Source organism: Ipomoea nil, unplaced genomic scaffold (assembly GCF_001879475.1).
Source record: "Ipomoea nil cultivar Tokyo-kokei standard unplaced genomic scaffold, Asagao_1.1 scaffold0482, whole genome shotgun sequence".
Taxonomy (NCBI): Eukaryota; Viridiplantae; Streptophyta; class Magnoliopsida; order Solanales; family Convolvulaceae; genus Ipomoea; species Ipomoea nil.
Genome location: NW_017616910.1, coordinates 3,425,600 through 3,451,623, shown reverse-complemented (window position 1 = coordinate 3,451,623; position 26,024 = coordinate 3,425,600). Strand labels below are relative to the sequence as shown.

At 36.9% G+C, this 26,024-nt stretch overlaps 1 pseudogene; it reads right to left on the bottom strand.

Moving 5' to 3' along the window:
• Positions 1-1,281: 1,281 nt before the first annotated feature.
• Positions 1,282-24,590, bottom strand: LOC109173540 (annotated as a pseudogene).
• Positions 24,591-26,024: the final 1,434 nt, after the last annotated feature.

Genomic DNA, 26,024 nt, shown 5'->3' with positions numbered 1-26,024 from the left:
ATAAAACACAAAATAAATATAATGTAAAATAAATAGAACGAATTTATTTTAAAATATAATCTAAATTAAATATATAAATAATGCTTATCATTTTCCAGATGAGGAATTTGACACAGAACCTTTGATAATTAGTTACCAGATTAAATCAGTGGTGAATTTGCTGAGGAATTTGTGGACGTACTAGATTAAATCAAAGTACCAAATTAATCAATTAGTTACCATATTTAATCTGGTAACACACAAATTCCTCAATCGCACTCCACAATTTCGATTTTCCATGTGAGCAATAAGGCCGATGAAGAAGACCAATGGAAAAGACAAAAATGCCCTTCTATTTCGCGGACACTACAAGAAATTTCACATTTAGTTACAACAGAAGTTGTCACCAAAACTATCAAATTTGTTCACTGTTAAAATTAGTGACCAATTTTTGAAGTCGTCACCTGTCGTCACTATATCCTCTGTCACTATAGTTGTGACGACTTTTGAAAAGTTGTCACAATTACGCAAGACTTTTGTGACAATATTTACGTACACTAAAAGTAGTATTTGAGTGATAATAATATTGGTCACAATAAATGTATATTTTGTGACCAAATATGTTATATGTTATTACAAAAAATTCATCTAGTGACAACTAAAATTGCTGCAATTAATTATTTTATTGTGACAACACGTGGTCACAATAGTTGTACTTATTTGTGAGAATTTTTCTTGACTCAAAAATGATTATTAGTGACCTAAAAAGTGATAAAATATAATTTTATTTGTGACAAAAGAAGTTAACTGAAACAATCATTAGTGTTAACAAAAGTCGTAACAATAATTCAATTTATTGTAACTATCATTTTCATCACTAATATCTTTTTTGAACAGACATCTCTAATATCTTAAAAATATGGTAGCATATTTGTCACTAAAATACTAAAAATTAGTGAGAAAATTTGTGTCACTAAAATGAGTTTAAATAATATCACTATTGTCAATCTTGCTATTTTTACAAATGATCCTTGATCACATTTTTTTTTCAAACAATACTAGCTAAATGCACACAATATAAAATTATTTCTTTCAAAATCTTGTCATAATTAAATGTCTTAATTTAATTAATACATTTGACAAATGTTACTCTTCGAATTCAAATATATATATATATATATATATATATATATATATATATATATATATAACTTCATTGTCTAACAAAGTAACAAATATATGTGGTAAGAAATACAATAGAATCAAAATAAAAAATTTAAAATTAAATGTCTTGATTATTTTTTACTTGAGGTAGTTGGTGTAGTTGGTAGAACTTGATGAAACTACATCTTTGTGCTTAATCATGCCAGAATCCACAAGAATTGGAATTTCTACTACAAGCCATGGCGCAAGACCCAAACAGAGCGCATGTGCGTGCTATACCAAATCTCGGGCTGACAAACAAAGTATCAATGGTCACAAGAAGATCTATTGTTGAAATAAAATCAAAACTTGAGTAGCAGAAAAAGCTTCCAATCAGCAAACATATACAATCAAATTTGCATGCTTAGTGATTGCTCAAATACCAAAACTACTAATAGCTTAGATAAATATTTCAAAAAGACTATTCACATCAAAAAGAAAAATAGCTTACCAATTATTCGCCCAGAGTGGCTGGAAATGCACCGTCAAACATATCTTTCTTCTTCGATGCATCTATAGATTCAAAAGAAACAATAGTAATCAAACTATTATAAAAGAAAAAATCCATAATGTAAGCATTAAAAAATTTAGATAATATTGTTGGACCGTGGTGGATAATTGATTGCTAAATTAATTACTTTAATTAAGCTAATTAGACTGGTATTTATTTAATCGGGTTAATTAAATGACCCATTAAATATTTAATTACTTAATTAAATGTAATTGGATGTTGGATTGTTCGGTCCGAGATGATGAAATATTTAATCGAGTTGGACCAGACTATTGAATCAATTGAATTGCATAATTAGCGGGCTTGACTTGGTTTTGGCCCACTAAAATTATATGTGGATTATATAATTTTGAGGAATTTGGATAATTTGATATTATTTGAAATTTGATGAAATGATGAACCTAGACGCAATGGTGTCCCGATACGTTCCTTAATTTAATTAAAATAATTAAATTAAATTAGGAATTAAGAGTTGGTTGGAGATTTTCTCTCACCCTCACCACTATAAATAGTGGTTTCATTTCCAAAGAATGAGCTCTGGAAATCTGCACACCGAAGTTTTGCTGAAATCTCGCCAGGATATCATTTGGAACATGCCCGCAGTTGTACTGCGTATACTACGCTGAGGAACACACTGTTTGAACACCGGAAGCCCTTCTTTGAAGATCAAGCTGCATATTAGCCCTTCATTGAGGAACAAGCTACTAACTCCAGAGGCCCTTCAGCAAGGAACTACTTCGAGTTCGGCATACTCCCGAACTCGGCATACTTCCAGTTCGGCATACTCCCGAACTCGGCATACTTCCAGTTCGGCACACTCCCGAACTCGGCATACTCCCGAACTCAACATACTTCCAACAAGGAACTCCTTCAAGTTTAGCATACTCTGAACTCGGCACACTTCCAATTCGGCATATTCCGGATTTGGCACACTTCTAATAGGCATACTTGTAGTAGAGAATCAGAGGAATTCTCCTATACAGAGATTGCACCCCTTCTCGTTTGATATATACTTGATACTACTTGTAACCGATACTTTGAATTTTGAATATATACAATTTGAGTTTTTTGCGTTTACATATTTTGGCACGCCCAGTGGGATAGCTCTGTCTCTCATCTCGCTACTACTACTATACCTTTACCTTCGCATCAAATGGCATCGAACAATCCCATGTTTAGGAGGACCTATGCCCAAGCTACCAAGTCCAGGGCTACGCTTGTGGCTAGCTCTGGCACTACCCAGAAAACTCAAGGTCCGCTGACAAGGAACCACGCAAAGGATTTGGGGGTCCAAGTGCCTGAACGTCAGTCCATGGCACGACGGGTGGTTCGAAGGCTCGACAAAGCCCCTGCCGCCTCAAAGGCAATTGCTTTTGCTGGAAGTCCACCCTCTCGCAAGGAAGCTACCGATGGTGGTAGTCCAACTTCTATGCAAGGGAACGCTAGTAGTGGGAGCACTTCCCCCGTAACTCCGCCACATCCATTATGGAAGGCTGCACCTGATCTGAGTGGTCGGATGTCTACAATGTCATGCCGGCCATGGCGACAAACACAGAGTCTGTGGAGGAGCAATTATCTAGAATTGCTAAGTCTCTGGAAGGAATGGCTGTCACCCTCCAAAATCAAGAGAAACGGCTTAACACCCTCGATGATAGGGTAGGAAGTATCATGGAGGAACAAGGAAGTCGTGCGCCAGGAAAGCAACACAAAGGGCAAGAAGAGGTTGGTCAGCAATCACCACCACCTCCTGTTAGCCATGCGGCAGGAGAAGCTGCTTCCCACTTACCTGCAACTGAGAAAACTATTCATGTCACACCCCGTGTTACGGCCTTCAATCCCGAATTAATTATTTAATTAATTCCGTTAATAATAATTAAAAAAGATTTAATTTGGTTAGGATTCCCTTTAATTAATTAATGTGGTCCACCACGGATCATGGACCCTTGCCTAAACAGGAGTCTTAAGCCTATTAGGAATAAAGAGAGTAAACCTTTTACTAGTCAGATTCTAATTAGGAATCCTAGACCTATATATTTATTAGGAATAAAGAAAGTAGGACTTTACTATTCAGATTATGATTAGGATTCCTGATTCTATAAATATGGAATTAGAAAGCAATTAGAACTCGTACCACCCATAGTTATATTACACAAAAATATTCCCGGGAGATTCCCCACCACCAAGCCTAGGGAGATCAATCGGATGAAAATCTTAGAGAAGAACCTTAGTAGCCAAGGATTCTGATTAAGGCTAAGAGGTAACCCATGTCTCAACAAAACCTATTTTCCTTGCTATAATCCCTTCTTTGGCTCCTTTGACATGCAATTCTATGCTTGTGTCTTGATGAGGCTTTTATGATGATTATGAGATAATCTTGATGTTTATGAGAGGATCTTGATATTTATGTGTTGATCTTGATACTTATATGATAATATTGATGTTCTTGATTTTAAGATAAATTATGACCTTGTGCTTTAAATATGACTAGAGCCCTAAGGTTAAATCGTGGATTTCGTATTGTGATATTCTTGGTATGTTTGGGAAGGATTTTGTTCTTGATTTTAATCCATTACTTGATTACGTAGTGTCGTCGTTTGTGTTTAAATATGTCTGGACATGGTTTCGGGTTCCACGAAAGATCCCGGGACTGATTTATTACATAAGAGTCAGTGGGGGAAGGTAGGGGCAGGGGTACCCGCCACCTACCCGCTGCCACATGAAGGCCGCGTGGCAGCGGGCAGCCGGCGGGCAGGCGACTGCCCGTCGGGCACCCGCTGCCTCGTGTTGAGACGCTGAGGACCACCCGCCGGCCACCTGCTGGAATCCCAGTGTGGAATATTGTGGTTTTCCCCGTTTGATGTTTCTTGGTATCCCGTGGTGTATTGGACCCCGTTTGTCGTGCCTGAGTCTCGTTTGATGTTTCGGGTACAATTTGTAGGATAAAAGAGTCTTGTGTATTGCATGCTAGTCGAATTGGTATCCCGTTGGCCTAGGAGAAAGATGCATGAACCCCATAGGCGTATCTCTAGTAATGTGGTTGATCACGCATAAGTTATATATATATATATATATATATATATATATATATATATATATATATATATATATATATATATATATATATATATATATATATATATATAGCTGTGTATTCAAATGAGGACAAGTATATTATAGAGGACTGTGAGGACGGATGTAGCGTGTGCCCTTAGCAGGTATGTCTTGTGCATGGCCGAATGTAATCGTGTGCCACAGTTTGTATGTCGCGTGCTAGATTTGTTAATTTATAGAGCTTGAGTTCGAAACCTGATGTTTACATTTATTCTTGTGTGCCATTATGTATTAAGTCGTGTGCCTGGTATTAATTTGTTGTGTGCACATTATTTGTCCTCACAGTCTTCTATATATTGTTGTCCTCATTTGAACTCAACCCTATATATATATATATATATATATATATATATATATATATATATATATATATATATATATATGTTTTCCCCCTCCCTATGTGTTAATGTGGGTTGCATGTGCTTGGCTATGTGTTATGTGTGCATGATACCCCAATTGGTTGCGATCAATTGGCTATACAAGCAATTGGATGGGTTGAGAACCATCGGCTGTTAACCCGGTCGGTTGCGATCGGACGGGTATATAAATATATATATATATATATATATATATATATATATATATATATATAGGGTTGTGTTCCATAATCTAGTTGCGATCAGAAATACACACTATTCGGGCTGCGGTCCACCGTTTGGTTGTGATCAATCCCCTTGTGCTGCGATACAGGGCAGGGTGCTTCGGGGCCGTGTCAGAGCTATATGCGTTGACCCTAATGTATGGGCGTGCGATTGGTCTTGCGGCACCACCAAAATGTGTTTACGTGATAATGATTGAATACTGATATGTTTGATATGAAATAGTCTTGTGACCTTAGGGTGCATGCTAGTATCTATATATGTGTGATTAATTCTGTTGAATGTGTCTACCCTTGCTTGATTGAGTCTATTCTCGGTTTTAAATTAGAGTTTCATAAGTATATATGTATTCCGGCTTCAAAATGGTTTTCCTTATATATATCTACCTATATTGTATTTAACGCGTTGGAGTGGGTTACTGGCATTATTTGTTGAACAGATATATTTGGCTTTTAGGTGCAGATGAGTAGCTTCAGAGCGCGCTAGTGGATTCGTGGACTTAGTTTAGATAGTTCTAGTCTAGACGAGATGGCCTGCGTGCCTTGATTTGTATTTGGGATTAGTTATGGTTTATACCTTGTTAGTTAGTTTAGTCTGTGCATCTGAGTTCTCCAGCTCAGATGTGACATAACACCCCCGGCTACCATGTCTAGTTATGCTTTGTTTGGGAATTAATAAGAGATTTACCTTTATTATATAATTTTTAAAAGTTTCAAAAATTTGGGGTGTTACAGTTGGTATCAGAGCCTAAGTTTGACCCTAGGATAAGACTCTTAAGACAAGACTTTAGAACGTTAAGGTTGACTCTAGGTATTTAAGTACATAGGATTCAGGAATCTTAGGACGCACGGTGAGATTGTGAGTTTATCGTTTCTTTCTATAGGTCTAACATACTTGACCTTCTTTCCCTATGCTTGCCCTAACGGTTGTGACATCCTTGCATACTTTTACCTGATTTGTTGCATATCTCTCTTTGATTACTAACGATTTACCTCGACATGCTAAAACTTGATAAGCTATTGATTTTGTCTAAATATCGTACTTGGTTATTCACTTGAACATGAAAGTTAGATTATGCTCCTAATTGATTTGCTTATAGATCATGTAGGGAACTGCATATTGTTGCTTAACTATTGATCAAACGTGCGTTATTTGGATATCTGTTATTTGATAAAGTATTTTGGAACTTGCAATTGGTAATTTTATTCGGCTTATAATGGCTCACTTTTCCTAATCATAATTGACCAATTTCTTTGATAGTTAACTTACTAATAGCTCGATAAGTACTTACATAAGTTTGCATGGAGGAAAATTTTGGGGAACATAGCTTTAATTAGGAAGGGGAAGATTGGGGTGTGTGATCCTTATGATATATAGTTGAAGTCTCCCGTGTTCCTTATTAGTGTCATAATAATGTGATTTCTTGAGATTTTCCATGTATTCAAGTTCCTTTTGTTGTTCACATGAGTGTGGAATTCTTCTGACTTGAATTTGTGCATTCTCGGGGCTTTCCCGAAGTGATTCCTTCTTCACAGTCACGTTCCAGTGGGGCCTTGGCAGGAGGTCGACCACCCACCACGTGCCCACTGCCACGTTCCAGTGGGGACTTGACAGGCGGTCGACCGCCCACCTCGCTCCCACTGGTACGGTATGTTTTCTTGACTTCTCGTTTTATTGATCCATTATGCATTTGTGTGTCTTCCTTGATACTTATTATGTGTTTAACATGTAAATAACAATCTAATCCTTGAACATGAAAGTCGAATTATCTTCCTAATTGATTTGTTTATAAGTTACATAGAAATTATAGGGACTAATTCTATTTCTAGAAACCTAAATCCTCGGGTACATTGCATATTAAGTTTTGACTCGAAAGTGAATCTGAGTAAGACTGGGAGAAATCCGAAGAACCTAAACCAAGTGGTCATCTAGTTATAGTTTAGCCTGTGCATCTGAGTTCTCGAGCTCAGATGTGACATAGCACCCCGACTACTATGTCTAGTTATGTTCTGTTTGGGAATTAATAAGAGATTTACCTTTATTATATAAGTTTTAAAAATTTCGAAAATCTGGGGTGTTACAATTCCAGTTACCGAAGGCATGATACCGGTGGATCAGTTGAAGGACTACATAATGGGGGCCATCAAAGGAAAGTTGGGTGAAGGCCAACCCTCATATTCCTATGCTAAGCCCTACAACAAAGAATTGAGGAGTTGAAAATGCCCTACGGCTATCAACACCCTAAGTTCCAGCAATTCGATGGTAAGGGAAACCCTCGACAGCACATTGCCCACTTTGTGAAAACATGCAATGATGCAGGGACGTATGGCAATCTGTTAGTAAAGCAGTTTGTCCGTTCATTAAAGGGAACTGTGTTTGATTGGTACACCGACCTCGAGCCCGGCTGCATTGATAATTGGCATGACATGGAACATGAGTTCTTAACCCGTTTCTATAGCACGAGGAGAACAGTTAGCTTCTTGGAACTCACTACCACTCTCTAATGGAAGGGCCAACGCATTGGTGCCTACATCAAAAGGTGGAGGGAACTATGCCTGAATTGCAAAGAAAGAATATCCCAAAGTTCTGCAATTAAGATGTGCATCCAAGGCATGCACTTTGAACTCTCCTATATCCTACAGGGGATTAAGCCAAAGTCCTTTGAGGATTTATCCAGTCGTGCTCACGACACGGAGTTGAACATCGAAGCTAGTGGAGGGCTCAACGTATTGAACTTGCCTAGCTCCTCCAAGGCTCCTGGAAAACAAGAAGTTAAAAAAGTGGAACAAACCATTTCCAAAGCAAGAAAAGAAAGAAGTGATGAATGTGAAGGCTACTCATATGACATTCTTCACTAAGGCAACTGAAAGGCCTAGGCCAAGATCATTTTCTAGCCTGTCAAGGGGTGGTAGAAGGCCGACAATTGAAGAAAGGCAGGAGAAGACTTATCCTTTCATGGATTCCGATGTATCTCCCATGTTTGATGAGCTACTCAAACTTAGACTCATTGAATTGCCGGAAATGAAACGTCCTGATGAAGCTACAAGGGTGGATGACCCTAATTACTGCAAGTACCACCATCTTCTCGGTCACCCGATTGAGAAATGCTTTATCTTCAAGGACAAAGTTATGGCATTGGCCAGGGATGGAAAAATTGAGCTTGCTGATGCTAACGCGAACTCAAATCGAATCGAATCTCGATTACACTCGGACGGTTCGCTCTGCTGTGTACTGAAAAGGAAGATGGGAAACAACAGAAACGTCCACTCCCTTCATTGTTAAGCATGCTGCTGGTCAAAGTTCAGACCCACAGCAAAATGATAACACATCTGAAGGAAAATGGGTGATTGTCACTCATAGAAAGAAGAAAGTTGAGTCTGGGAGACATCTTAAGCACACATCGAAAAGTTGGGTCGAGAAAGCCTCAACAAATGGACATGCCTGCAGATCAAAGATGAAGGGGTATGTCAGGCAGCCACGAGCACCAATTTCTTTGGCTCAATATATGCCAAAGGGATTTGATCATCAAGGGGCAGACACAGCTAGCTCCTGCCTCAATACAAATGACAAGCCAAAAGATAGAGGGGAGTGTTCATCTGCCAAACACATTGAGGATGAGGAAGTGCTAATGCATAAGGCCACTTCCTACTCCACAGAAATTACCTTCAAGGATGAAGACTTTTTACTTGGAGGCACGCCACACAATCGCCCATTATTTGTTGAAGGCTATACCCGTGGGCAAAAACTCAAAAGAATTATGGTTGATCAAGGCTCAGTTGTTAACATCTTATCCCTTCGAGCTGTGAAGGACCTTGGTGTGTCTACAAATGAGCTTTCCCAAAGTCGTCTAATGATACAAGGCTTCAACCAAGGAGGGCAAAGAGCAATCGGCATCATCAGACTTGACTTAAGAATTGGAAGCCTAAGTTCAGGTGTCCTCTGTCATGTCATAGATGCGAGGACATCTTATAACTTGTTACTTGGAAGGCCGTGGATACATGAAAATGGGGTGGTACCGTCGTCTTGGCATCAATGCCTCATGTTTGAAAATAACGGCGTAATTGAAAAGGTAGTCGCCGATGAAAGTCCTTTCAAAGAGGCTGAGTCTTACTTTGCAGATGCAAAGTTCTACATTAAAAGGCAAGTCATTGTTGAAGATGTTGAGGAAGACAATGACAGCCCACCTTTCAAACCAAAGCCAAAAGGAAAGCAAGTTGTAGAGGGAAATCAACCCAACACAAAATTCATCTTCCCGCTTGCAATGATTGATACATTCAAGGAAAATGCAGCAAAATCATCCGAAGAGAAAGGTGGTGATAAAGTGGGCCAAATATTCCCCGCCAAACGTACCGAGGGTTTGGACCCTAACGCTTATAAGCTTCTAGCCAATGCTGGCTATAACCCCAACGAGCCACAGAAGTTGGGAAAGCTTATCCTAAAAGCCAGTGGTAAAGGCAAGGCAAGTCACCAAGAACCTCAAACGAGCAAAGGGTTGGGCTATGTCCCCCCTAAACCAGTGCGAATTCTTATAAACAGGGCTGCAAGTAATTGTATCTCTGCGGATGAAAGTGAGTACGATCCAAAACTCACTCCTGCCAATGATAAGGGGCTAGACAAAAGAAAGTCAGTCTTCAACAGAATGGGTAAGGCGGACTCTCGACCCTCAGTCTTTGACTGACTAGGGTCAAATTCTAAAGCCCCTAAGAGAAATTCAATACATGATCGACTTGGAGCTGTCCAAGTTATGAAAGACAATGCCAATCTTCCTGCTGAAGTGGAGCCTCCCAAAAGGCTTAGAAGCATGATTCCTTCTCGGATGAGACTAGAAACATATATTCATGTTTCATGTGGTGAAGTGTTGAAAGTCCAATCGAAAACCATTGTACACACTCGTGTACATAAAGAAGAAAATGAGGAAAGCGTAGGCTTAAGTGATTACGTACCACCAACTACTCAGGGAGAGGTGGCATCGTCGTTCCATATCACTTTATGTGATGAGACTCCGATTGACGGAGAAGATGCAGAAGAGGCACCCCATGAGTTAGAAGAAGGGGTACGAGCCGCAGTGGATAAAATAAAAGAAGTTGATTCGGGAACTCCTTAAAATCCTCGTCCTATCTTCATTAGCGCACTTTTCTCGGATGAAGATGAAGAAACCTACATCATGTTGCTAAAGGAATACGTTGATGTCTTTGCATGGAGATACAAGGAGATGTCGGGGTTAGACCCAAAGGTAGCTGTCCACCGCTTAACAGTGAAGAAGGGGTGTCGCCCGGTTAAGCAAACTCAACGACGCTTCCGCCCCGAGCTCATTCCCTCAATTGAAACAGAAGTCAATAAGCTTATAGAGGCTGGCTTCATTCGTGAAGTTAAATATCCAACCTGGATATACAGCATTGTGCCCGTGCACAAGAAGAACGGCCAAATCCGCGTCTGCCTAGATTTTTAGGACCTCAATGTTGCATGCCTGAAAGATGACTTCCCGCTTCCTATCACAGAGCTAATGATAGATGCCATGACTGGACATGAGATCATGTCATTCATGGATGGCTCCTCAGGTTACAATCAAATTTGCATGGCGCCGGAAGATGAAGACTTGATAGCATTCCGAACGCCAAAAGGCATCTACTACTACAAAGTAATGCTCTTTGGTTTGAAAAATGTAGGTGCTACATACCAAAGGGCTATGAAGACAATATTTGATGATATGCTCCATAAAATGGTCGAATGCTACGTAGATGGCCTGGTTGTGATGTCGAAATTGCGCACAAATCACCTTATGCATTTAAGACAAGTTTTCGACCGCCTACGAAAGTTTCAACTCAAAATGAACCCCCTGAAATGTGCTTTCGGGGTTGCTGCTAGAAAGTTCCTTGGGTTTACTGTTCGACACAGGGGCAACAAGATCGAGAAGGGCAAAATCGACGCCATAATGAAGATGCCTGAGCCAAGAAAACTTCATGAGCTTAAAAGCTTACAAGGAAAGTTGGCTTACATCCGAAGGTTCATATCAAACCTAGTAGGAAGATGTCAACCTTTTAGTCGATTGATGAAAAAGGGCATCCCATTCATATGGGATGCAAGAACGCATTTGAGAGTATCAAGTCATACTTGATGAAGCCGTATGTGCTAACCGCTCCTGTTCATGGTCGCCCTCTAATCCTTTATATCTCCGCCAAAAACAGTTCTGTGGGCGCATTGCTTGCTCAGGAAAATGACAAGGGGAAAGAGAATGCTCTCTACTATCTTAGTAGAATGATGTCCCCGAACGAGTTAAAGTACTCCCCGGTTGAAAATCTATGTTTGGCACTTGTGTCCGCCATAAAAAAAACTTAAGCACTACTTTGAGACTCATACAATCCGTCTTGTTTCCAAAGCGAACCCAGTGAAGTATGTTATGGTGAAGGTCGTGCTCTCCGACTGCATTGCAAGGTGGTACTCATTGTTTCAACAATTTGAAATCATCTATGTGCCGCAGAAGTCTGTCAAGGGGCAAGCTTTAGCTGATTTCCTAGCAGATCACCCAATACCTGCTGAATGGGAGCTGTCTGACGATTTGCCTGATGAAGATGTGCTTGTCATTGAAATCCTACCCCCATGGAAGATGTACTTTGATGGAGCTTCGCATAGAGAAGGGGCAAGTGCTGGAGTTGTCTTCGTCACTCCAGAAGGCGAGGTATTGCCATATTCATTCACCTTGACCGAGCAATGCTCAAATAACGTTGCTGAGTACCAAGCATTGATACTTGGGCTTGAGATAGCGGCTGTCATGAAACAATTGAGGATTAACATTTATGGAGATTCAAAGTTGATCATAAACCAAGTGTTGGGCTTGTATGAAGTGAAAAAAGGCTGAGTTAGTTCCATATAACAACTATTGAAAGATACTCATGCAATGGTTAGGGGACGTCACAATTGAACATGCACCGAGGAAAGAAAACAAGCAAGATGACGCCTTAGCTGCATTGGCTTCAACTATTGCTTATCCTGCAGTCCGAGTGCGAGTATCTCAAAAGTGTGTAGTTTCACCAATCTTCAATGAAGATGGCTCAGCTGATGAAACTGTTGAACTCCATACTGCCTCAGTTTATGATATAGGCAAAGACGACTGGAGGCAATCGCTAATTGACTACCTCACTGATGGAAAGTTACCCAAAGATCCACGTAAGAGGGTGGATACAAAGTGTCGAGCTCCTCGCTTCATCTACTATAAAGAGACGATGTATCGTCGTTCATTCGAGGGAGTCTTTTTCTGATGCCTAGTGGAAGAGGAAGCTATACAAGCTATGCAAGAAGCTCATTCTGGGGTTTGCGATGCACATCAATCCGGTCCCAAGTTACACTTCCAAATTAAGCGAATGGGCTGTTATTGGCCTACAATGGTAAAGGATTGCATAGACTATGCTCGAAGGTGTCAAGCATGTCAATATCATGCAAACTTTATCCATCAACCACCAGAACCTCTACACCCAACAGTTGCATCTTGGCCATTTGATGCTTGGGGACTTGATGTGGTTGGCCCAATTACGCCTAAGTCATCTTCAGGGCACGCATACATACTAGCTGCCACCGACTACTTTTCAAAGTGGGCGGAAGCTATGGCATTGAAGGAGGTGAAGAAAGAAAATGTTTCAGACATTCTCCGTATCCACATCGTCTATCGATTTGGTATCTCGCGATATATCTTAACAGATAACGGTAAGCCCGTTGACAACAAGTTGATGGACAAGATCTGCAAGCCTTTTTGACTTTAAGCAACGAAACTCATCTGCTTGCTATATAGTTGCAAATGGGCTTGCCGAAGCATTTAATAATACCCTATGCAATTTGTTGAAGAAAGTGGTCTCAAAATCAAAAAGAGACTGGCATGACAGAATGGAAGAAGCTGTGTGGGCATATAGAACCACATGCCGCACACCTACTCAAAGCACTCCATATTCTTTGGTGTATGGTGTAGAAACGGTCTTTCATCTAGAGCGCTAAATAACTTTCTTAAGGTTGGCCATACAGGAGGGTCTTACTGATGAAGAAAATGCTAAACTACGCTTGGCTGAGTTAGAAGCCTTGGATGAAAAACGTCTGCAAGCGCAACAAAGCTTGGAGTGCTATCAAGCTCGTATGTCTAGAGCTTTTAACAAAAGGGTAAGGTCCCGTTCCTTTCAAATTGGGGACAAAGTCCTAGCTATTCGCAGGCCCATCATTGTCACAAGAAAAACCGGCCACAAGTTCACTTCAAGGTGGGATAGTCCCTACGTGATTCTAGAAGCTTACACCGGTGGGGCTTACAAGCTAATTAGTGATGATGGCTTGAAAATCAGTCCAATTAATGGAATGTTCCTAAAGCTTTACCACCCTTAAACTTGGGGTGTTAGCATGAGTCATGAAGATATGATGAATGACTCATCCACAAAAAAATGCAGCACGTGGATAAAATGCTAATGCATCTCGCTTTGTCTATGGGTGGGCCCAAATCATAGACGCTCCTGGTCCGCATGAGTCTAAACTGTGAACGGCTATACTTTATAAACAAAAAAAAATCATTCGAACTACGTTTGACTTGATCTCCTTCATATGAGTATGTAGGCAGCTTAGAAATCAAACTATCTAAGTCCAGTCATAACAAAAAAAGTCCAATTCATGTTGCAAGACTGGGTTCTCAAGACAATCCTTCAACGGGTCAAAGCAAAGTTGTACGAATTATTGCTAAAAGACCAGCACACAAATGGGAAGCACTCGATTATCAAGAGTTCGGGAAACGAAACAACAAAAGGTCTTGCAACCAAAAAGAGAACTAAAAGAAAAAGAATATCAGTCGATGAAAAGCTTAAAGGTAAGCATGTTGTCTCTACGTGCCTCCAAGCTCATCTTCGCCTTGTTCAAGCTCTCTTCATCTTCTAGCGTCAACATAATCGACTCTTTGATGAGAGAGACTTCTGCCTTGGCATTTGAAACTGTAGTCTCAGCCTTGGTTGAATTTTCGTTAGCCTCAGCGATAGAAGTACGACAGTCACATGCATTTTGACTGGCCAGCTGAAAGGGGCAAACCCTTTATGAAATTTTAAAGGGGGGAAGCTAAAGGATACTCCACATGAGTCAAAACTGTCTCATATCTTTCAAGACTCCCTGGCACGAGTCGAAACTATCTCATATTCTCCAAGACTCCCTGGCACGAGTCGAAACTGGCGCATATCCTCCATCTTCAAGTATCCATCTCCCTAAAGTGCGGAGTATATCAGAATATTCCACATATCGTGGGTCGAACTGCAAATACCATATTTTGAGGGCTAAGTTTTGGTGTCAAAAAGTCTAATTCTCCACTCAAAGTCATAGCTGGAAGAGATTCTTAGTATGGCACGTCTTTTACAGCCTCATTGTTTGACAATATGGGTCTCTTCTTTTGTCAGATCCCATTGTTCCTCAGAACATCACCATTGTTCAAAAGTGGTTTTTGATATGTGGAGCTACATTATGAGTCAAGATGCCAAGTCTGAAAGTTGCCCAAAATTTATAAAGCAAGGAAAAAGTTTTAATACTAGAACTGAATAAAAATTGCCATGAAAGTGTTCAAGGAAATTCTCGTTTCACGTACATAGTATCCAAGGCAATTCATATCATATATATTATATATATACACATTACACATATATATGTGCATGAAAAACAACGACAAAGAAAAATTGAATAGTGAATATTTTGTATTCACATGCTGCCTTAAAAAAAGAATTATATCTACACGCAAGATGAGTCTTGGGACGTGTGAGTCAAAGAAAGCACATGGCTCTAGGGGACATGTGATTTTCGAAGAAAGCATATATTCTGGGTCTGTTGTGATTAAGATAAAGAAAAGAATTTTTCTTTGCAAAGTAGAAGTTACGCACCTCTAGCAACGGCAGATCTTCTCTTCCACAACGTCCTTCAGCGTTGAGTCAGGTTGTGATCTCTCTTTTTCCGAAGAGGTCGTAGAATCTAGCAACGGTAGATCTTCTCCAAAGACAATGACGCCGATACGAAGTCAGACAATGGAGGAGCCCAGCCCGAGAAAGTTAATTCCTAGTGGCTGGGGGCGAGGCTTTGTCGAGCAAGTAACCATGGAGCCACTGCACGTCCAAAGCTTGGAGGGAATTCGCTGCGACGGCATCACTATGCTGTAGTGTGACAGCCTCGAGTCAACACTCTCCGACAGCGAGCTTGTCGACGGACGACGGCGGCAGTTCGTGAGACAGCGACGACACGCTGGAGCATGTGTCGGTGACGTGCCAGCAGTTTCTGTCCCCAATAACGGTGGCCAGGGTCAGGTGGCGTGAACCCAAACAGTGGTGGAAGTCATCCAGGAAAAATCAGTTTCCAAGGAGGTTCCAGTCCGCTGTTGGTGATGATGGAGAGCTCAAGAAGAAGCATAGCAGATGTCCAATGCGATACTAGATCGTCGGCGTGATTCCGTGTCCTTCATTGCCAAGTGCAATGAGAATGGAGAGGCACTGTCCGGTAGCAAGAGCAGATCTAAACAGTGGTGAAAACAGCTGGGAAATCAATTCCGGGAAGGTTCAGGTCCACTGTTGGTGAAGATGGCGAGCCAAGCAAAGGTAGAAACAAGCCAGAAAAATCAATTTCCAGGTGTTTCTTGCCCAATGCCTCCGTTCTTGATTTCTTTGTCCTCCCTCTTGTGGTGAAAGCTGTATAAAAATCAAGAAGATAGTATACTGCACAAAAACAATTACCTTATGAAAGAGATTGCAGCTTGGATGAAGATTAATCGCAAACAGCTCTGTATTTCTTGGTTGGTAAACTGTAAATTTTTGGGGTTATTTATACTGTTGAAGTTCGTAGAGGTTTAAGCATGGTTGTGGCTCGATGGTTTTATTCCTATGTCGTTGCCTCAATCCTCATCAAATTCTAATTATGTGGTTTGATTTTGAACAAGTGGGAGAAGAGATAAGGATTATGCATGTGAAATCCTGGTGTTAATTTTAGTCAAAGTTGTGATTTAGGGGGGTGTATTCAATCATGACTTTCGTAGAGTTTTAAAGACTTTTATGAACTTTAATGGAGGTATTCAATTCAAGCTTTTAGAGAGTATTTAAAAGTCAGGCAGTATTCAATCAAGATTTTTAAAGAGTCTTTAAAAGTCATGTGTTATTCGATTAAGACTTTTAAAGAGTCTTTAAAAGTCATGTGGTATTCAAAAAGTTATGAACCTTTGTAGACTTTTTAATTTTAGGACTTTTGTAGACTTTTCCTTCTCAAATATAAATAGTTGAAATCCAACCATCAACCCCAAGATTTCAAAATTTTCTTTCTGACAACTTTGAATGTTTTCTCTCTCTATTTAAACTCCATTTTTCTCCATATTTAAACTTTATAAACCTATCTAATTCAAAAAAAAATTATTTTTTTCTTCATTATCCTATATTTTCCTCATACCTAAACTCTACCAATTTTTCTCTCTTTCCTAAACTTTACAATCTTCCTCTAAAAATTCAAAATAATATTATTTTTACTTCATTATTGCTTGTTTATATTAATTTTTATTTTTTCTATGAATTTTTTATCACTAACTTTCTCTAATTCTCCCTAAATACATTAACAAAGCAAACATTTCATCGTCAAATTTTAGTATATGTTTCATAATATTCATATAAATACGTATATGTTTTGATTTTTATTCCTTTTCTGTTTATATTCGTAATATATATTTTTTTATTATTTTTTTAACAACAGGTTACTACGAATAGCGAACTACTGTATGTTCGCAACAACAATTTGGGGTTGCAAACAGTAGCATATTGATGTTGTTCGCTATCTCAAATTGCTATTCCAAATAATAGTTCTTTGCGTGATGCCTAGCAATATATCAAGTATAATATATATATATATATATATATATATATATATATATATATATATATATATTAGATTTGGGTGAAGAACTATATAATAAGAAGAATTTTATGATACATTATAAATGTTTTGTAAGAAAATTATAAATGTTAAGAATCAAAATCATTGAAAGTTTGTAAGGATGTATTCAATTTAGAATTTCAATGATTTTTGTAGACTTTTAAAATAAAAAGTTGATAAAAGTCTATGAATGTTATTTATATAGACTTTTATAGAGTCTTATAAAGTTTTAAAAAGTTTTGAACGACTCTATGAAAGTCAATCAAAGTTTATTAAAATCAATTATTTTAAAAGTTTTTAAAACTCTACAAAATTCATGAATGAATACACCCCCCTTAGTTGGCAAATCCGTACATAGGAGAAGGCAGATAAAGCTTTGTGGTCAAAATTTTAAGTTAGGAGATTGATTTTGATTAAGATTATAAAAATTAGACTTGGACATTTTTTTGTTAAATAGGCCTTTAACGTGGTGTTGGACACACCACGGACTCTGAATATTGGGCTGCTGTCAAATTTGTATTCTGGGCTACTGCCAAATTGGGCTTCTACATGCGGATATAGATCTTTGTGGTCAAAATGACATTTATTTGGTTGCAATATGCAAATATGGGCTCTCGGACTACTACGGTTAATTTCGAGACTACCTTTCCTCTGCATTTAGGGTACGTCAAGCAAGTCTCGAAAGGACAATTTGTAAGCATTGAAAATTTTAGATAATATTGTTGGACCGTGGTGGATAATTGATTGATAAATTAATTACTTTAATTAAGCTAATTAGACTGGTATTTATTTAATCGGGTTAATTAAATGGCCCATTAAATATTTGATTGGTTTAATTACTTAATTAAATGTAATTAGATGTTGAATTGTTTGGCCCGAGATGATGAAATATTTAATCGAGTTGGACCAGGCTATTGAATCAATTGAATTGCATAATTAGCGGGTTTGACTTGGTTTTGGCCCACTAAAATTATATGTGGATTATATAATTTTGAGGAATTTGGATAAATTCATATTATTTGAAATTTGATGAAATGATGAACCTGGACGCATTGGTGTCCCGATACGTTCCTTAATTTAATTAAAATAAATTAGGAATTAAGAGTTGATTGGAGATTTTCTTTCACCCTCACCACTATATATAGTGGTTTCATTTCCAAAGAATGAGCTCTGGAAATTTGCATACCGAAGTTCTCCTGAAATCTCGCCAGGATATCATCTGGAACACGCCCGCAGTTGTACTGCGTATACTGTGCTGAGGAACACGTCGTTTGAACACCGGAAGCCCTTCTTTGAAGATCAAGCTGCATATTAGCCCTTCATTGAGGAACAAACTACTAACTCCAGAGGCCCTTCAGCAAGGAACTACTTCCAGTTCGGCATACTCCCGAACTCGGCATACTTCCAGTTCGGCATACTCCCGAACTCGGCATACTTCCAGTTCGGCACACTCCCGAACTCGGCATAATCCCGAACTCAACATACTTCCAACAAGGAACTCCTTCAAGTTCAGCATACTCTGAACTCGGCACACTTCCAATTCGGCATATTCCGGATTTGGCACACTTCTAATAGGCATACTTGTAGTAGAGAATCAGAGGACTTCTCCTATACAGAGATTGTACCCCTTCCCGTTTGATATATACTTGATACTACTTGTAACCGATACTTTGAATTTTGAATATATACAATTCAAGTTTTTCGCGTTTACATATTCAAATGGGTTGATCTTCAATAGAGGTTTGGATCAACATGCATCAACATATGGAGTAGGAGGGGCTTTTACTTTCAGGATCACATTTTTATTGCACTACAAGAAAAATCATGAATCACGACGGAAACATCGCGACGGAACATAATCTGTTGTCGATTCGTGACGGTTTTGCGACGAAACGTGTTTTGCGTCGGAAATGGTCACGGAATATGTTTCCGTAGTGATTTTTGGCGCAAAGTGAGAAAAAAACCCAGGAAATTTTTGCACCCACATTTTGGTGACGGATTTTGCGACAGAATTAAGTTCTGTCACCACAATAGCGACGAAAAAGGCAACGACCGATGGTTCCGTCGTGGTTTTGCTACAGAATCGGCGACGAGAATAAATTTTGTTGCGATATTTGGCGCAAAGTGAAAAATATTCCCACGTAATCTTTGCACCAAGGGATTGACGATGGAAGGGTATTTTTTCTGTCGCCAAAATATTTAATTTTGAAGTAAAGTTTATTTTTGCTACAAAATGAGATGACAAAATCAATTTTGTCGCATATATGTTGACACGTTGGAGACAGAAAATGCGACGCCCTACATGTTTGTCGCGCTATGGCAATAGAAATTAATTTTGTTGCAATGTTTGGCACGAAGGTAGATTTGATATTTGAGGTTGGCGATGGAACTTGCGACGATCATTCTTTCCGTCACTAAAATATTTAATTTTTTAAAGTAATTTTTTTCGCTACAGAATTAGACGATGGAATCAATTTTGTTACCAATATGTTAACACATTGACGACAGAAAATGCGACGCCCTACAAGTCCATCGCGCTATGGCGTTGGAATCGGCCACAAAAATTAATTTTGTTGCATTATTTGACGCAAAGATATATTTCACGTTTGAGTTTAGCGATGGAACTTGCGACGATCGTTTTTTCCGTCGCGAGAATATTTAAAATTTTAAGAAAATTTTAAGTAGGAATTTTCAAAATTTAATATAAAATTTAAATTGCATATGAATTCATATGTTATAACTAAATTGCAAAACTTTTTAATTCGTCCCATTTTACCTATCTTACTTTCCTTTTTAATTAGTCCCGAAATGGGATCTTCTTTCTAAAATTGAACATAACTATCATTTTATATTTTCCAATTTGCCATTATGACTTGACAATTAATGAAGTACAATTGTACTTTGTACAAATGACACCTACTTCTGAGGGCCAGAAAGTTAGAAACACTTGTTTGTTAATTGTATTAAAAATTGTGCAAACAACAAATGTCACAAGGAATTATGGACAGAGGGAGTATTTCACAACATTAATAAACTTATTACAATAATTTCGCTTATAACAAAAATTAAGTTAAGATTTACTGTTTAATCAATATTGAATTATAGATTTAATTTATTGTAATATAAAAAATTGTTATGACATCATTTTTAGTATCAATTATAACTATCTAAAACAATATTCACCTTTACTACTAGTTTTACTACAAGTTTAAAACACTCATTTTGATTCTATCAAAAATAATTATTTTTATTTTATATTAATTATTTAATATTTAAAAATTATACTAAATATTTTCCTATTTTAATTTTCGTGTTGGACAACATTCATTTAATAGCGCAATGTATGCATTATAACTAGTTTGTGTGTGTGTGTGTGTGTGTATATATATATATATATATATATATATATATATATATATATATATATATACACGCACACGCTCGTACACACACACCCCAACAATTCACTAAACCAATCTGCTATTTCGGTTAACCGATACTTTATAACTGAATTATCGATAATTAAAATTTTAAAAGATCTTTAACCATTGAGCAAACTGAAATATTTTGATTAAAAAATTGTTAACTGAAATTCTTCGATTCCATCGTGTAAACATAACAATTATATTTTGTAAGAATATTTAAATACAAGACGATTTTGATCATATACAAATGTGAGAAATAATTAAATAATTCATTTTCTCAATTATATATATATATATATATATATATATATATATATATATATATATATATATATATGTATGTATGTATGTATATACATTAGGAGTGCAAATAATCCAAGCCGTTTGTGAGCTAGTCGTGAGCCACTCAGTCAATGTTCGACTCGAGTTCATTAAATTTCTAATTCAAGTCGAACTCGACTCGACTCGTTACATAATCGAACCGAACTCGAGTTTAAATATTTTTTTTACTCTCGGCTTGTAGAGCTGCTTGCGAGCCGTATAATAATAATAATAATAATAATAATAATAATAATAATAATAACAATAATAATAATAATAATAATAATAATAATAATAATAATAATAATAATAATAATAACAATAATAATAATAATATATTATTATTATTATTATTATTATTGTTGTTGTTGTTGTTGTTGTTGTTGTTGTTGTTATTATTAAGTTTTAAGCCTTTTACAATTAACATTCAAATTCAAACTCAAACCCCGAAATCTAAATCTAAACGCCTCACCCGGACTCCCGCCTCCCTCCCTTCCCTGCTACTTTGTGAGCAACCAATGAAGACGCCGACGATGACTCCCCTCCCCTACGAATTTGCGAGCATCCGAAGAGTACTCCCTCCCCTGCGAGCCAATGACGATCACTTCCAGAATTTTAGGTAGGTGTGTCTTAGAATATGTGATTTATCATATGGAATATGAAATATTCATGTTCTTGATTCTTGAAAATATGATATTTTTCTACAAGTTGTGTCATGTTTTTTAATAGTGGAATTTAGGTTTATGGTCGTGTCATTTTGGCCGCCTTAGGGCTTAGGCAGCCTTTGACACGACCTTGAACATTGCCGTGTCCAGGCCGTTTCACAACCGTTTCGTCAATCCTCGGATGGTGAAAGCATTGAATCACAATTGGCTCTGGATGATTAGAGTTGGAGGATGATTTAGAAAATTGTTGCACACATCAAGAGAGTCAAGACCTTGATTTAGAAAATTGCTTGCATGAATTCTAGGTATAGCCTGTAGCTTTGTTAATAAGTTTATTTGATGAACACTCCACTACTGGAAATTCTGAGATTTCCGACCACCTGAAAGTTATCTTAAATCAAATCGAAAGCCTTGTTCCAACCACTTTGGGTATCCGGAAAAACCCTTGTTGCTATTTCCGACCACTTTTTGCTTTCAACTTGATTTAAGATCACATTCAGGTGGTAAAAGATTCAATAATTTCCAGTAGTGCTCCCTGCCGGTCCTTGGATTATGCTTGTCATGCATCATCTCCTATGAAAGTGTTCTATGTGATGGATTGCTGTTTATCCATGAATTTTTACACTATTCTATCTCTTATGTTTTTGTTGATACCTTGTAGAGGGGGGTAAACCAATAAAAAAAATCACCACCTAAGGTTGGGATCTGCAGGTCTTGCATTGCATTATGCAAATATTATCACTCAGATTGATACACTTGTAAGTATTTAGTTTGTGTTAAGAGTGAATATTTTTCTGAAGATTGAATCTATTACTCCACTATTTAACACTTTTAGTTTCCTTTTGTATCATCTCTAACCACTAGCTCTTGTTTACAATTTTATTGTGAACAATTATCATTGCTGGACACCTTCTACTTTCTAACGTTTTACAAATTACAATCTGAAGTACATACTATAATATAGATTATAGAGTGATGTACTGAGGTGCGATGACCTCCTTTATAGTTTCTAATTTGGAACTTATTCAAAGCATGTGCCTAGGGATGGCTAAGTAGTTTGGCATAGGCTGCTGCACTGTCCTCACCAAGGAAAAAATGATGTTTACTACTTACTAGTGTTGTTCCTTCATTGTTTGGCACTTTGGAAGCTGCTAGATTCTTCTCTATATCCTTTTTTTTTTTCTGCCCTACTGATATCAAAATCATATTCATGAACTGTTATAGTGTAATTTTTGAATGCATTAAGCAAGGTCTTCTCATAAGAAGATTGTATGTTCAGATATAATATACAGTTCTTCCTATCTATGAAAATCAATTACATTATGCGTAGACTTCTCCATTAAGATAACAACTGCTAGTTCAAATGAACTTGAAATCTGAAGCTCTGTGAAAATATGATTATTCATCTATTTCTTCTTAATGTCTTTCTTTCTTTTTGAATGTCATTGTTGCTTTCGTCCATTTCTCTTTTCTTTTTAATTATTCATTCCATCACTTAAGCCCAATTTGTTTTCATTCTATTGCAGCCACATTCATTTATCAAAGTGAGCTGCAATTTGAAAGAAAGAGGCCTACCCATCAAAGAGGAGTTAAATACAACAGTTTACAGATTATATGTCATTCCATAGTATAGTTCATGATGTTAGAGAACTTTATATTGATTTTTTATGGATTATTATATTGTTGTTTAGACATGAATCTGGTATTAAGTATACAACAATCAATTTTTTGAACTATAAAGTAGTATTACTTTTATATTACAAATTATATTGTATTTTAGTTTTAATAGTGCATTTTTTTATAAATATAACTGCATATTAAAATTTTAAATACAAATTTTAAAATTTTAACAAAATAATAATAATAATAATTTAGCAAAATTGTGACGAAATGAGATTTTAGCGATGGAATATTCATTATTATTATGGCGATGACAATTTTTCGTCATTTTTTTATGACGGAATACAAAATTTGCAACGGAAAGGTTGGCGGCGGAATCACGACGATAATTATTTCCGTCGTTATATTTCACGACAGAAATATGCAACGGAATATTAGTTTCGCGACGAAATATTTTTCCACGCAATGGCAACAGAAGAAAACATTTCCGTTGTCAATACCGCGACGGACTCGTGACGGAATGATTTCCGTCACCTACTTTGCGACGGAAAATTCCGTCGCCATTTTCCGTTGCCACCGCTCACAACGGATTATTTCCGTCATGAAATGAAATACGACAAGTCTTGACACTATGGAATGAATTCCGTCGTGAAAATATAAAATTTCGTCGCAAAACGTGATTTGCCACGGAATTTCGCATTTTCGCAAAGGAATTTTTCTGTCGCGAATCACGATTTTTCTTGTAGTGTTGTGATCTCTGAATAAGCTTCATAGTTCTTTCTATGATTTTTTCTAGGATGTGTGTTTACATAGAAATGAAACCTCCTATTTATAGTTGTAGGATAGAAGAGTTTTGATAAACTCAAACTCTTTTGATATTATCTAATTAACAAATTAGATAATATCAATATTATCCATAAATATATTCAAATATGCTCATATTGATAAATAATCAATATTTATCAAAATTTAAGTAGTTCGGGAGCGGCGGCGGGGTGCCGGGTGGGTGACTGGTATATGGAATTAGAGGTCGAACTCGTACTTGAGGAGGGTGTGGATGTACCAGCACTTGGCGGTCCAGGGCGTGCCCTCCGGATTGGCAGCGGAGATACATAACCAATCGTTATCCTTAGACTTGTTCATGGACGTGTAGGCTATTAAGTCGATGCATCCAGGCGGCGCTGTCTCTCGTCACAGCTTTCGTCGTCAAGAGCGAGATCTATGTGAGGGTTGATTTTGTATTCAGATTACCCTCCATTCTCGAAATCCAAACCGGAACTTTAAGTCAGGATAATTATATCAAATTGAGTGTTCTCCGTCTTCCTCTCTTGTACGTAGTGTTTGCGTTTTTGTATGATTCTAAATTTTATATATATGTAAAGAAATAAATATTCTTATAAAATTTCAGTAGAAGAGGCGCTAATTTTCACTCAAATCAAAATAAAAAGGCGCCAATATCTTTTATTATTATTATTATTATTATTATTATTATTATTATTATTATTATTATTATTATTATTATTATTATTATTATTTACTTTCCAAATTTACTAAGTAATTATTAAAAGAATAACGGATAACAATAAGTAATATTTGAGTATACTTAATATTTTAAATAATTAATTTTTCGGTAATGTATATAAATAATAAAAAGACTAAACTTGATCAATAATTTGGTTAATTTAAAATTGAATTACTGTGTGAGTGAAATTGTTACCTAATCAACCAAACCAATACTTTGATTATTTCAATTAATTGGTCGAATTAATCAATATTTTATAAAATGTATTTCTACAATTATATTCATTTTATGAGGCACTAACTAGTTACATTTTAAGTGACCACAATATTTAATACATAGTTCACACCAAATTACTTGACACTAACTTGAATGCAATTTTAGTGGCAAACATTGATTACAACATAACTTCACACAATACTCATCTATTTAATTATAGTGACAAAGTAATTGTAACAACTAATTACTCGTCACAATTATCATAAATTACTAATAAAAACTTGAAATCAACACAATTATCTTCATTCTTGTAGTGAACAGATATCATACAGTTAAATTACTAGGGAGGAAATAATGTTATTTTATTTAAGGTCGATTGGTAGGATGTTTATCATAAAATTGGATTCAAAGTTGACAATTTTGGGTTTCGTATGGTTAATATTACACGAAAGTTGCAAACTGATGAATCATATGATTTAGCTTCTCAAGCTGAGCAAGTTTACTATGCAAGCGATATTAAGGAGCCTAATTGGCAAGTTGTTGTCGATACAATGCCTCATGATTTCTAGCTATGATCTCCATAATATTGATGGTGCTAATTGAGTACTATATGAATTTGTATTTATAAATTATGAATTCTTTAATTTTTATATTTGTAGTTTGAATGGTTAATTTTAATAAATCTTATTGTTGGTACTAAATATATACATGTTTATTTTCAAAAAAAAAATGATATGAAAATTAGTAAAATAGCTGATAGTGAACTTATCAATCATATAAAAAGGTTTAAAAATGAGTGATTATAAAATGTATTTTCACAATTACATTAATTTCACACAATATCCATCTATTTAACTATGTTGGCGAAGTCATTCTAACAACTAATTACTCGTCACAATTATAATAAATTAGTGGCAAAAAAATAAAATCAACACAATTATTGTCACAATTTAC